Below are 12,128 nucleotides of genomic sequence, written 5' to 3' on the forward strand. Positions count from 1 at the left end.
ACACCTCGGGGGAGATTTATCAGAAGTGTCTGATGTAAAACTGTGCTAGTTGCCCATGGAAACCAATCAGAGCTCAGCTTCAATTCTATAAACAGCTGTGGGAAAATGAAAGCTGAGCTCTGATTGGTTGCAATGGGCAACTAGAATAGTTCTGCTCTCAGACACTTCTGATAAATCTCCCTCAAATATTATGTCCTAGTGGAGGGATCCAAGGTCACCGAACCTGCTGTTAAAATAATAGGAACCACGTCATAGCAGAATTGAGATCTGGGTCCTACTTGGTGTCAATCGGTGCTGCCAAAAAACGCTATCCTCTTCCTTTTTGGTCTAGTTTATTCCCCTCTGGTATGGCATTAAGGAGCCTCCAAACTTTTCTTGGGGCACCCAAAATGCCGAAGCTGCCCCTAGTTCTGCGAAAATCTAACGTGTTTTAGATCTTCCATTGATGTGAATGGAGAGAGTCACATTGATGCTCTCACTGCTAGCAAGAAAGAATTCAGCACAGATATCAGAGGAGAAAGAAGCCTTTCACTATAAGATATATTAGTCCCTTTTATTCACTGGGGACACGGTGGTAAACATTATAACCACTCCCCACTTAGGGCACCAAAAACCATGCTCCTGGTGCCATTTAAAAAAAAACACACATCTGGATGAGCAATAAACCCGCATATTCAGGCAGTTAAAGACGAGCTGCAGATAAATATTCATTTCCTATCTATAATTCTATAGCACACAGAACCAAAGAATCCTGGTGTGTATTTAAAAAAACACATCTCATCTTTAAAATGGCACCAGAATTATGGTTCTAGCTGCTAATATTGGCTTCTGTAGTGACGCTCCCCTTCTAGCCTCCTCTGATGCAAAAAAGTGACTCTTCTATGCTCATTTTATCATGACTTTGGAGGAGAGTGTTGTTTTTTTATAGGTAAATGGAGGAGGTTTCACATAAGAGACAGAATTTTAGAAGGAATATTTCATATTCTATCTGAAGGGACAGTAAGGCAAATGCTGGTGATGGGTTCCTGGTCAAAGGCAAGAGTTGAACAGATGATCTGTTCCAATGGGAGGGGAATTGGGCAGAGATTGACTTTTCGAGTCTGGATTTATTTTGGGATCTTTTTATTAGTTTGCCCAAGTAATTCAGTTTTTGTTTGCCAGCTGTGGAGCGATTCTGGTGGATTTCTGCACAGGATCAAATACATAAGTTATACAAGGAGCCGAAACTGTTTACCTTCATGTGATACCTAACAGCAAACGTTCTCCCTACAAAAACCAGGATGACGGAACAGTAACCAAGAAACCCTATAAAATCCGGGTGAGGGGTGGTCCCTGCTGCCTGGGGTGGGGGGATTGAGAATGGTGGGTAATAAGTCAGGAGAGGAATCTAAGGATGACAAAATCATACACAAGAGCCAGAAGTCATCCAGACCTGTACAGCCGATCACAGATTACAGAGGCGGCCGGTGTAGCGGGAGGATGAGCTCCGCATCCATCTACAATCCTTCCACTATCCATATGGTTTATGGGATCTGTGTAGTTTACAAGCTTTGACAGACAAAAAAAAAAACCTTCTCCTCTCCGGCCTCAATGCGTTCCCCGCGCTTCTGAAACTGTTTAGAGTAAATGCAACACATATTCATGTAGTGGAAGCCAAGAACATAGTAAAAGATAAAAGAGGCTTCTGCACATTCCCCGAATATTGAAATAAGCGAGGACAATGTACAGTCGGGTTCTAGAAATATAATTTTAACTCCATTCAGCTAGAAAGGACATTTTAGACTGTACCTGCTAGTTTAATGGGGTAAAAGTTGTTCCCTTTAAGCTACTGAACAAAAGGTAATGATATGCTAAGCTCACAGAGCATTGTCTAGATTGGATACAATTGTCTCCATTCAGAGGCAGTGACCCTGTACATAGCGAGACCTGCTCTCAACTGAGAGGTGGAGACAATTGTATCCAGTCTAGACAATGCTCTGTGAGCTAAACAGCCTGGACGTCACACCGATACATTGTAACAAACCAGCAGAGAGATCTGTGCAGCTGCTGATGATGTATTTAGCTCACAGAGCATTGTTTAGGCTGGATACAATTGTCTCCATTCGGAGACAGTGACCCTATGCATAGCTAGTCCTGCTCTCAGTGGAGACAATTGTATCCAGTCTAGACAATGCTCTGTGAGCTAAACACATGAACAGCATCTGTACAGATCTCTCTGCTGGTTTGTTACAAAGTATCAGTCTGGAGTCCAGGCTGTTTAGCTCACAGAGCATTGTCTAGACTGGATACAACTGTCTCCACTTCTTAGCTGAGAGTAGAACTAGCTATGTACAGGGTGACTGCTTAAATAGAAGTAGGGGGTTCTTGTTCACTCTTGGAAGGAGAGATCTTTGAAATTGGAAAGAATTGCAACTTCATAATCTATTGAAATATTTTTCATGTAATTTGAATAAAAGCAGACCATCTTCAATGAAGGATTGTAAACCCAGTACACAGACATACTGGTGTGTGCCCCCTCTGGCAGAGTCCACTCTTCTTTTAGCTTCTTTTTCCCTTGTTTTTACCAAAAACTTTAAAAAGTATGCAAATTAGCATAAGGGGCTCCGGGCTCCATAGCTGTTAATGGAACCTGGAGCCCCTCAGGCTTATTTGCATAATTTTTAAAACCCTTTTTTCTTAAAACAAGGCGTTAAAAGAAGAGCAGATACTGCCAGAGGCGGTACACACCAGTATGTCAGTGTGCTTGGTTTACAATCCTTCGTCCTGGTGGTAGATTTCCATGAAAGCAATTTTCACTTCCACAGAAAGAGCACATTTTTATTGTAATATTTGAGCTGTGTCAGTGTTTGGGGCAGGCACGGCCATCACTGTCCGGCTAGACTGCACAATTTACTGAAGTGATGCAACTATGGCTGCTGCGGAACACTTAAAATAAATATTTCCATTATATAGGGCACACAGATTACGCAGCGCTGCACCGAACCTGCCCAAATCAGTCCCTTTCCCCAATGGGGCTCACAATCTAATCAACCTACCAGTATGTTTTGGAGTGTGGGCGGAAACTGGAGGACCCGGAGGAAACCCACGCAAACACGGAGAGAACATACAAACTCTTTGCAGATGTTAACCCTGGGACTTGATCTTGGCGTTTGATGTCCTTTAAGTATCCGGTGGGTGTGGCCACTAGATCCAGTGCACCCTCTAGTTTACTGACTATCCCCCTTGTTCTTGAGGATGGTGTAATGCGAGCAGTGAGAACTTCACCAATATATGAGAGTTATCCTGTGGAGAACCTATTGGGCAGAACATATACCCTCCGCGTGGTTCTGCCCTTGGAAGGATTCGAACCCCTGGACCCATTACTTCAGCTAATTCCCATAGACATTCAGCCAGTTGATGTGCAGTAATGCTCTCTGGGTAATAATCCATGATCCCAATCTGTAAACAGTGGTGACCGGGGGTTAGCGGGATGTGCTTCGGTGCATGTTATTGGCTCCACGGAGAAAAATCCACATTTAAATTTCCGTTTTTCCCCATTCCAGCGTGACAAATCCGCCTCCAGCATAAGGTCTGCACCTGCTGCCCATTACCATGGAGCATTGTTCACATTACCATGGACTGTTACATGTGCAGAACGCAATCACAGCATAGAGAAAGCAAAATAAAGATCGCGCCATGACCTTGTGTTATGCGTTATTTCTGTATTTAAAGGGATCTTCCTCTAAAAATATCATAAACAAGAACAGAGAGGATTCCTAAAATAAGGGGATGTGTGGAGCTATTGGACACTGGAGTTATAGAGGTAGAAACAGGCAGACGAGCTGCTGGCCCTCCCTCGGAGCTGAGAAAAGTGGAAACAAATTCAAGAAGTGTTGGAATTCACTGCATTTTTTACCAAGTTTTTAATTTTTTTTTTTTTTTTTACATTCCTCCATTGGTATCGCAATGGAGGATTTGAACCAGCGTCCTTTGTGCTTTCTGTTTAATTCGCTGCCACTGTGATTGTTTATACCTGTATTTTTGTTATTGGGGTTTCTGCATTAAGAGTAGGTCTCGACTGTGTTAAAGGAAATCTACCACCAGGATAAAGGATTGTAAACCAAGCACACTGACATACTGGTGTGTGCACCCTGTGGCAGGATCTACTCTTTTTTTATAGCATCTTATGCGCTGGTTTTTAAGAAAAAGAAGGCTTTACATTTATCCAAATGAACCCTAGGGGCTCCAGACTTCATTAACACATTAATTTGCGTAATTTTAAAAGCCTTTTTTTTGTAAAAACCAGGACATTAGAAGCTAAAAGAAGAGAAGATCCTTCTAGAGAGGGGACACACACCAGTATGATAGTGTGCTTGATTTACAATCCTTCATCCTGGTGGTAGATGTCCTTTTAAAGGGGTTGTCCGAGACTTCTTAAAAAAAACAAAAGGCGCCCTCTGGGTGTCCCGCACTGCTGTCGCTCCAATCTACCCACCATGTATGGCCGTGGGAGCAGTGCTGGCCAGCCACGGCCAACCGTCCCTATTCACAGCAATGTATATGCGGGACGGATGGTTGTCGGGTCCGGCCGGAAGCTGAATCCAGCACTGCTCCCACGCCCATGTTTGTTTACATGGTGTGCGGACCGGAGCGACAGCAGCGCGGGACACCCGGTAAGTACATCTTTATTTTTTTAAGCAGCCCCCTCCCGCCCACCTTTTTGTCTCGGACAACCCCTTTAATTATTATAATTCAGGAGTGGCTGGGCTCCATTTAATGCTGGTTTTGTCATTCAGTCTTTGCTAGGTATATCTGTTATACCTGTAGCTTATCCCTGGCTCTGTTCTGTAGTAACATCTATACTTTCTAGTAGATTGTTACTTTGTCTGTGGTGAGAGATTCTGTAGTTTGTCTGTTCTCTTGTATGCACTCACCACTTTCCCGTCTGTTCTCTTGTAGGCACTCACCACTTTCCCGTCTGTTCTCTTGTATGCACTCACCACTTTCCTGTCTGTTCTCTTGTAGGCACTCACCACTTTCCCGTCTGTTCTCTTGTAGGCACTCACCACTTTCCTGTCTGTTCTCTTGTATGCACTCACCACTTTCCCGTCTGTTCTCTTGTATGCACTCACCACTTTCCCGTCTGTTCTCTTGTATGCACTCACCACTTTACCGTCTGTTCTCTTGTATGCACTCACCACTTTCCCGTCTGTTCTCTTGTATGCGCTCACCACTTTCCCGTCTGTTCTCTTGTATGCGCTCACCACTTTCCCGCCTGTTCTCTTGTATGCGCTCACCACTTTCCCGTCTGTTCTCTTGTAGTCACTCACCACTTTCCCGTCTGTTCTCTTGTAGTCACTCACCACTTTCCCGTCTGTTCTCTTGTAAGCACTCACCACTTTCCTGTCTGTTCTCTTGTATGCACTCACCACTTTCCCGTCTGTTCTCTTGTATGCGCTCACCACTTTCCCGTCTGTTCTCTTGTATGCGCTCACCACTTTCCCGCCTGTTCTCTTGTATGCGCTCACCACTTTCCCGTCTGTTCTCTTGTAGTCACTCACCACTTTCCCGTCTGTTCTCTTGTAAGCACTCACCACTTTCCTGTCTGTTCTCTTGTAGGCACTCACCACTTTCTCGTCTGTTCTCTTGTATGCACTCACCACTTTCCCGTCTGTTCTCTTGTATGCACTCACCACTTTCCTGTCTCTTCTCTTGTATGCACTCACCACTTTCTCGTCTGTTCTCTTGTAGTCACTCGCCACTTTCCCGTCTGTTCTCTTGTATGCACTCACCACTTTCCCGTCTGTTCTCTTGTATGCACTCACCACTTTCCCGTCTGTTCTCTTGTATGCGCTCACCACTTTCCCGTCTGTTCTCTTGTATGCGCTCACCACTTTCCCGCCTGTTCTCTTGTATGCGCTCACCACTTTCCCGTCTGTTCTCTTGTAGTCACTCACCACTTTCCCGTCTGTTCTCTTGTAGTCACTCACCACTTTCCCGTCTGTTCTCTTGTAAGCACTCACCACTTTCCTGTCTGTTCTCTTGTATGCACTCACCACTTTCCCGTCTGTTCTCTTGTATGCGCTCACCACTTTCCCGTCTGTTCTCTTGTATGCGCTCACCACTTTCCCGCCTGTTCTCTTGTATGCGCTCACCACTTTCCCGTCTGTTCTCTTGTAGTCACTCACCACTTTCCCGTCTGTTCTCTTGTAAGCACTCACCACTTTCCTGTCTGTTCTCTTGTAGGCACTCACCACTTTCCCGCCTGTTCTCTTGAAGTCACTCACCACTTTCCCGTCTGTGCTCTTGTACTCACTCACCACTTTCCCATCTGTTCTCTTGTATGCACTCACCACTTTCCCGTCTGTTCTCTTGTATGCACTCACCACTTTCCCGTCTGTTCTCTTGTATGCACTCACCACTTTCCCGTCTGTTCTCTTGTAGTCACTCACCACTTTCCCGTCTGTTCTCTTGTATGCACTCACCACTTTCCCGTCTGTTCTCTTGTAGTCACTCACCACTTTCCCGCCTGTTCTCTTGAAGTCACTCACCACTTTCCCGCCTGTTCTCTTGAAGTCACTCACCACTTTCCCGTCTGTCCTCTTGTATGCACTCACCACTTTCCCGTCTGTTCTCTTGTATGCACTCACCACTTTCCCGTCTGTTCTCTTGTAGTCACTCACCACTTTCCCGTCTGTTCTCTTGTATGCACTCGCCACTTTCCCGTCTGTTCTCTTGTATGCACTCGCCACTTTCCCGTCTGTTCTCTGGTAGGCACTCGCCACTTTCCCGTCTGTTCTCTTGTATGCACTCGCCACTTTCCCGTCTGTTCTCTGGTAGGCACTCGCCACTTTCCCGTCTGTTCTCTGGTAGGCACTCGCCACTTTCCCGTCTGTTCTCTTGTAGGCACTCGCCACTTTCCCGTCTGTTCTCTTGTAGGCACTCGCTACTTTCCCGTCTGTTCTCTTGTATGCACTCGCCACTTTCTCGTCTGTTCTCTTGTAGGCACTCGCCACTTTCCCGTCTGTTCTCTTGTAGGCACTCGCCACTTTCCCGTCTGTTCTCTTGTAGGCACTCGCCACTTTCCCGTCTGTTCTCTTGTAGGCACTCGCCACTTTCCCGTCTGTTCTCTTGTATGCACGCACCACTTTCCCGTCTGTCCTCCCTATTACCCTACCTCCTGTATTTGTTTTCGGTTGTGCCCCGCAGGCAGGGACTAGCTTAGCCATAGAGTAAGGGACAGTTTTCCATGTTTCCCTAGTCCTTGCTGCTCTCCTTACACGGTTTCCCGCGTCTGTCTAAACCGTGACACTTGCAATTGCCTTTCTCAAGTTTAGTGAATTACTCCTCAAATAGGTAGATTGGTTGGTCAGCTATGGTCTTTGTCTATGAAACAGAACTATATCGATGGAGTGTAGTCGAAAAAAGCAAAAGTCCATTTTTCTGGCAGGCTACATTGCCACTTGTTTGGATTGGTGACAACGCCAGAGTACACTTAGAGTAGGACCCCATGGTGGTCTGGGTAAACATTCTCTAGATTGAGGGTTAATTATTAGGTGCGACCAAGCGTTTCCTTCAAGGGCCCACCTATATTTGGAATTGACCCTTCCACTAGCTCCCGGTATTCCGGTATCTTCTTGCTTACATGTCAACTCCTCCGCTGCCACCCGTGAAGAAGGTCCTGGAATGAGGATTATATTGTCCAGAAATTCCTCCGTTTTGTTCCAGCTGTTGGCTTCCATATAGGAACAAAAAGATTAGGACTTTGTGCCAGGGATGTGGCTGAGACTCGCAGGGCGTCGGAGCGTTAGATCAGAAGACTGAGCAAGAGCCAGAAAAACTGGAGCATATCTGTGAAATGAGGCGCTGCTTAGGATTACACAAGGGGAAGGAGCCGCCTGCCAGATCTCCCATCTGGTGTCAAGGTGCTGAATGGAAGCGAGGACAGGAATCTGCGGCCTAGGGGGTGGGGGTCCATCCCCAAATATCAATGTATTGTTACTGTAGCCTATTTGGAGAAGCTTGTTGAAGAACTATAGATCAGTCCATCTATAAGCGGGGACCACACTGGGCAGGTGTCAAGGTTCAGCCCTGGTGCCGGATTTAATGGGTTCTTCATATGGGTAAAAGAATTCCCAAATCTTGCCCAATTTAAAAAAACATCAATAACCGGTACTTACCTCACTGATCAGCAACTACTGATCTTACCACATTAATGATAGAAGTTTGGACAACATTGTATTCAGGAATAAGACGATTCTGACTTTTTGTCATTGTAATCCATTTTAACTTCTGACAAACCTTCCAGATTGTGTTTCTTTCATGACCCAGTGTGGTGGTTTCATCCAGACTTCACTTTAAGAAAATTGACTTTTATAATTATGCTAATAAGGCTGAAGGGCTCCTGGGGTTATTACCAGAGACATATGCAGAGGGGGGTGGGCACAGGTGGTTGAGTGAGACATGTTCTGTTTATTGACTGTGCAGCACTGAGTGGTTCTGGTAACACCCCCAAAGTGTAGCATAATTTTCAAAGTTGATTTTAGAAGGAAGGAGGCCGTGGATAACAAATAGAAGATGGTTACCGCATACACAGTGCCTGGATCTATGAGTGTCTCTTGTTTATCATGTGATGGGAGATTTCCTTTAAATAAAGGAGAAGATGGAACCTGGAATCTTACTGCTATTCATGTCATAGACCATCAGGTTGCAACAGACCATTGGAGCTAGGTAATAATAATATAAAAATAATCTTTATATAGCACCATCATATACCATAAAGCTTTACTATTCATAGGGGACATATACAAATAAGAGTACAAACACAGTCATATGGAACAATAAGAGTGAGGGCCCTGCTCACAAGAGTTCATAGTCTGTTAGGATGAGGGGTGACACAAGAGCTTACAGTCTATGAGGATGAGGGGGTGACACAAGAGCTTACAGTCTATGAGGATGAGGGGGTGACACAAGAGCTTACATTCTATGAGGATGAGGGGGTGACACAAGAGCTTACAGTCTATGAGGATGAGGAGGTGACACAAGAGCTTACAGTCTATGAGGATAAGGGGGTGACACAAGAGCTTACAGTCTATGAGGATGAGGGGGTGACACAAGAGCTCACAGTCTATGAGGATGAGGGGTTGACACAAGAGCTTACAGTCTATGAGGATGAGGGGTGACACAAGAGCTTACAGTCTATGAGGATGAGGGGGTGACACAAGAGCTTACAGTCTATGAGGATGAGGGGGTGACACAAGAGCTTACAGTCTATGAGGATGAGGGGTGACACAAGAGCTTACAGTCTATGAGGATGAGGGGGTGACAAAAGAGCTTACAGTCTATGAGGATGAGGGGGTGACACAAGAGCTTACAGTCTATGAGGATGAGGGGGTGACACAAGAGCTTACAGTCTATGAGGATGAGGGGGTGACACAAGAGCTTACAGTCTATGAGGATGAGGGTGGACACATGAGCTTGTATAATGGTGCAGCCATTCTTTATAAGGGAACAGTATAAAATAATGTAATAAATAAAAATTCTGCTGCTTGAACCAGCCATCAGCCGCATCTTATATATAAGGTCCAAGGTGAATGGGCCTGCAGAGAAGCCGGGAGCTTGGTATCTGGTGGATAACAGACGGGAGGAGGACACAGGATGGGTTAATAAAGCGGCTTTTCGAAGAGGAGTTCTTACCCTTTATGATCTCATTTGTTACTATTAGTTGGTGAAATTTTGTGTGATTACTGTTGTGCAAAGTTGTGAAAAACAGTTGGATGGAGGGTCCTGGCAGCATAACTATCTTGTGGTGAGGATTCCTATATGGAACCCATGTCTTAGCAGCATTCGGACCCCCATTGGTCCATTATCTCTTCTCTTAATCACAGACAATCAATGACAGACAATGGGGGTCAGACAATTTACTAAGGCCCCGATTCGCGTTTTCCCGACGTGTTACCCGAATATTTCCAATTTGCGCCGATTTTCCGTGTATTGCCCCGGGTTTTTGGCGCACACGATCGGATTTTGGCGCATCGGCGCTGGCATGCACGCGACGGAAATCGGGCGTGGCTGAACGAAAACCCGACGGATTCGGAAAAACCGCCGCATTTAAAAAAGCGAAAGTGTCGCGGAGCTTGCACTTACCTTCATCCAGGATAGGCCAGTGTATTTGAGTGCGTTCCGATGCTCTTCAGCGCAGCAGCGCCACCTGGTGGACGTCGGAGGAACTACCTTAATGAATCCCGGCCGGACCCGAATCCACCGTAAAGAACGCGTCGCTGGATCGCGAACGGACCGGGTAAGTAAATCTGCCCCAATGACTTTAATCACCAGAGGAGACAGGGCTGTCAATCTGTGGAATAGCCTGCCTCAGGTGCTGGTCACAGCAGGGACAGCAGAGAGCTTCAAGAAGGGTCTAGATGTCTTTTTACACCTAAATAACATTGATGGTTATGTTATATAGAATTGTTTCCCCTAAATCCCTTCCTCATCCAATCCCTTCCCTTCATTGGTTGAACGTGACGGACGTGTGTCTTTTTTCAACCATATAAACTATGATACTATGAATACGCTGTCATTAGTCGAATACTAATTTAATCTGTTATGATGCACAGTTATAGATAGCAGTGACGTGTTATAAGATCACACTGCGGCTCTTGTGGGTGAGGTCACCGCGGTCGGCAGAGGTTTTAGTCATGGACATAATTCACACGGGTGACCTCACGGGCGAGCGCCGCCTCTGCTGGGAGTAGAGAATGTTCTTCTTGTGCTCGGAGATAATAATATCACTTTGTCCAGGACGTTTGTGCCGGGTGACAAGTTCTCTCGTCCATCTTATTGCTCATCCTTATTTTTAAGACTGTGGTTCTATAAATAGGCGGTGGCGATATTTATACCACATTTACTGCATTACATAATCTCCTGCGTCCTGAAAACAAGTCTATTATTTTATTACTATGCGCCTAATGACATGATGGCATTATAATAACGCTATACGTATGTGTGTATATATATGCCTCAGGTACTAGGCCTCAAGCCTGCTAGGGTAGCCATAGCAACCAATCAGAACACATCTATTATTTCCTTAACTGCTCTGGTGAAATAAAACCTAAGCTCTGATTGGTTGCAGGGACTTACAGGGAGAGTCTTACTATTTTCATAAATAAAGACAACTATGTCATGAAAAGTATGTGCCCCCATACACAGGCTCTGTCCACACCAGTGTCGTGTATAATGGAGCCCTGACATCTGGATCAACATTATTCAACAGTTTGTGGCATTCCCTGAATTACTTATAATAAGGTTCATATAGGCTTTAGTTTCTTTTATATCGCTAACATATTCCGTCGTGCTGCACAGATTATAGCACCATTGACATTAGTTACCAAGAGGAAGATCTAATCCCCATATTACAAATAATAGGTTCAATTTCATAGGAAGCCAATTAAGGGAAATGCCCGATATCAGAACCAAGATCTAACCCAATAGTGGACCCAGAGGTCAAGCAAAAGGCAACCCAGATTGGAAAAATAGAATCTATTTCCTAGAGGCCAATGAAGGTTGTGCCCCTGAATAATTTTGTCTTGTGGGCCCCCTGGAACCCCAATGTCTAAGGCAGGAGCCGGGATCGCTCCAAAGGGCTGCTCACGGTGCATATTGGTAGTTTTTGGCTGGTCTGGTCCTCATTGGCGGCAGTGATGAGTGGCACTGTGCTCAGACTACATTTCCCATCACTCCCTTCATAGTCCTGCAGTCTACTTCACTGACTCGGCACCTGTGTCTAGCCGCGAGAAGCAGCATTTCCCTCTGCCTGCAGGACACTCCAAAACCTCCTGGCTGGGCTACTGCTCTGCAGTGAGCCGAAACGTACGTTTCGGCTCAGAACGAGCCTTCGTCACCCCCAGAAGAAGGCTCGTTCTGAGCCGAAACGTACGTCGGGGACGCGGCCTCTCCCGGACAGTGGATCCACAAACGTCTGGATAAGAACTTGCCTCTATGTTCTGTAGCCACTTGGCTATATAGCTTACAGGATAGCGTTGGTACTATTCATAACAGATATACTTTTTTCACGCTATCGCTGATATCCATTTTTTGCCAGAAACATATGATCTAGTAGCAGTATTCAGGTTCATCCTAGCCCAGTTTTT

The sequence above is a fragment of the Engystomops pustulosus genome, chromosome 1, assembly GCF_040894005.1.
Source record: "Engystomops pustulosus chromosome 1, aEngPut4.maternal, whole genome shotgun sequence".
Taxonomy (NCBI): Eukaryota; Metazoa; Chordata; class Amphibia; order Anura; family Leptodactylidae; genus Engystomops; species Engystomops pustulosus.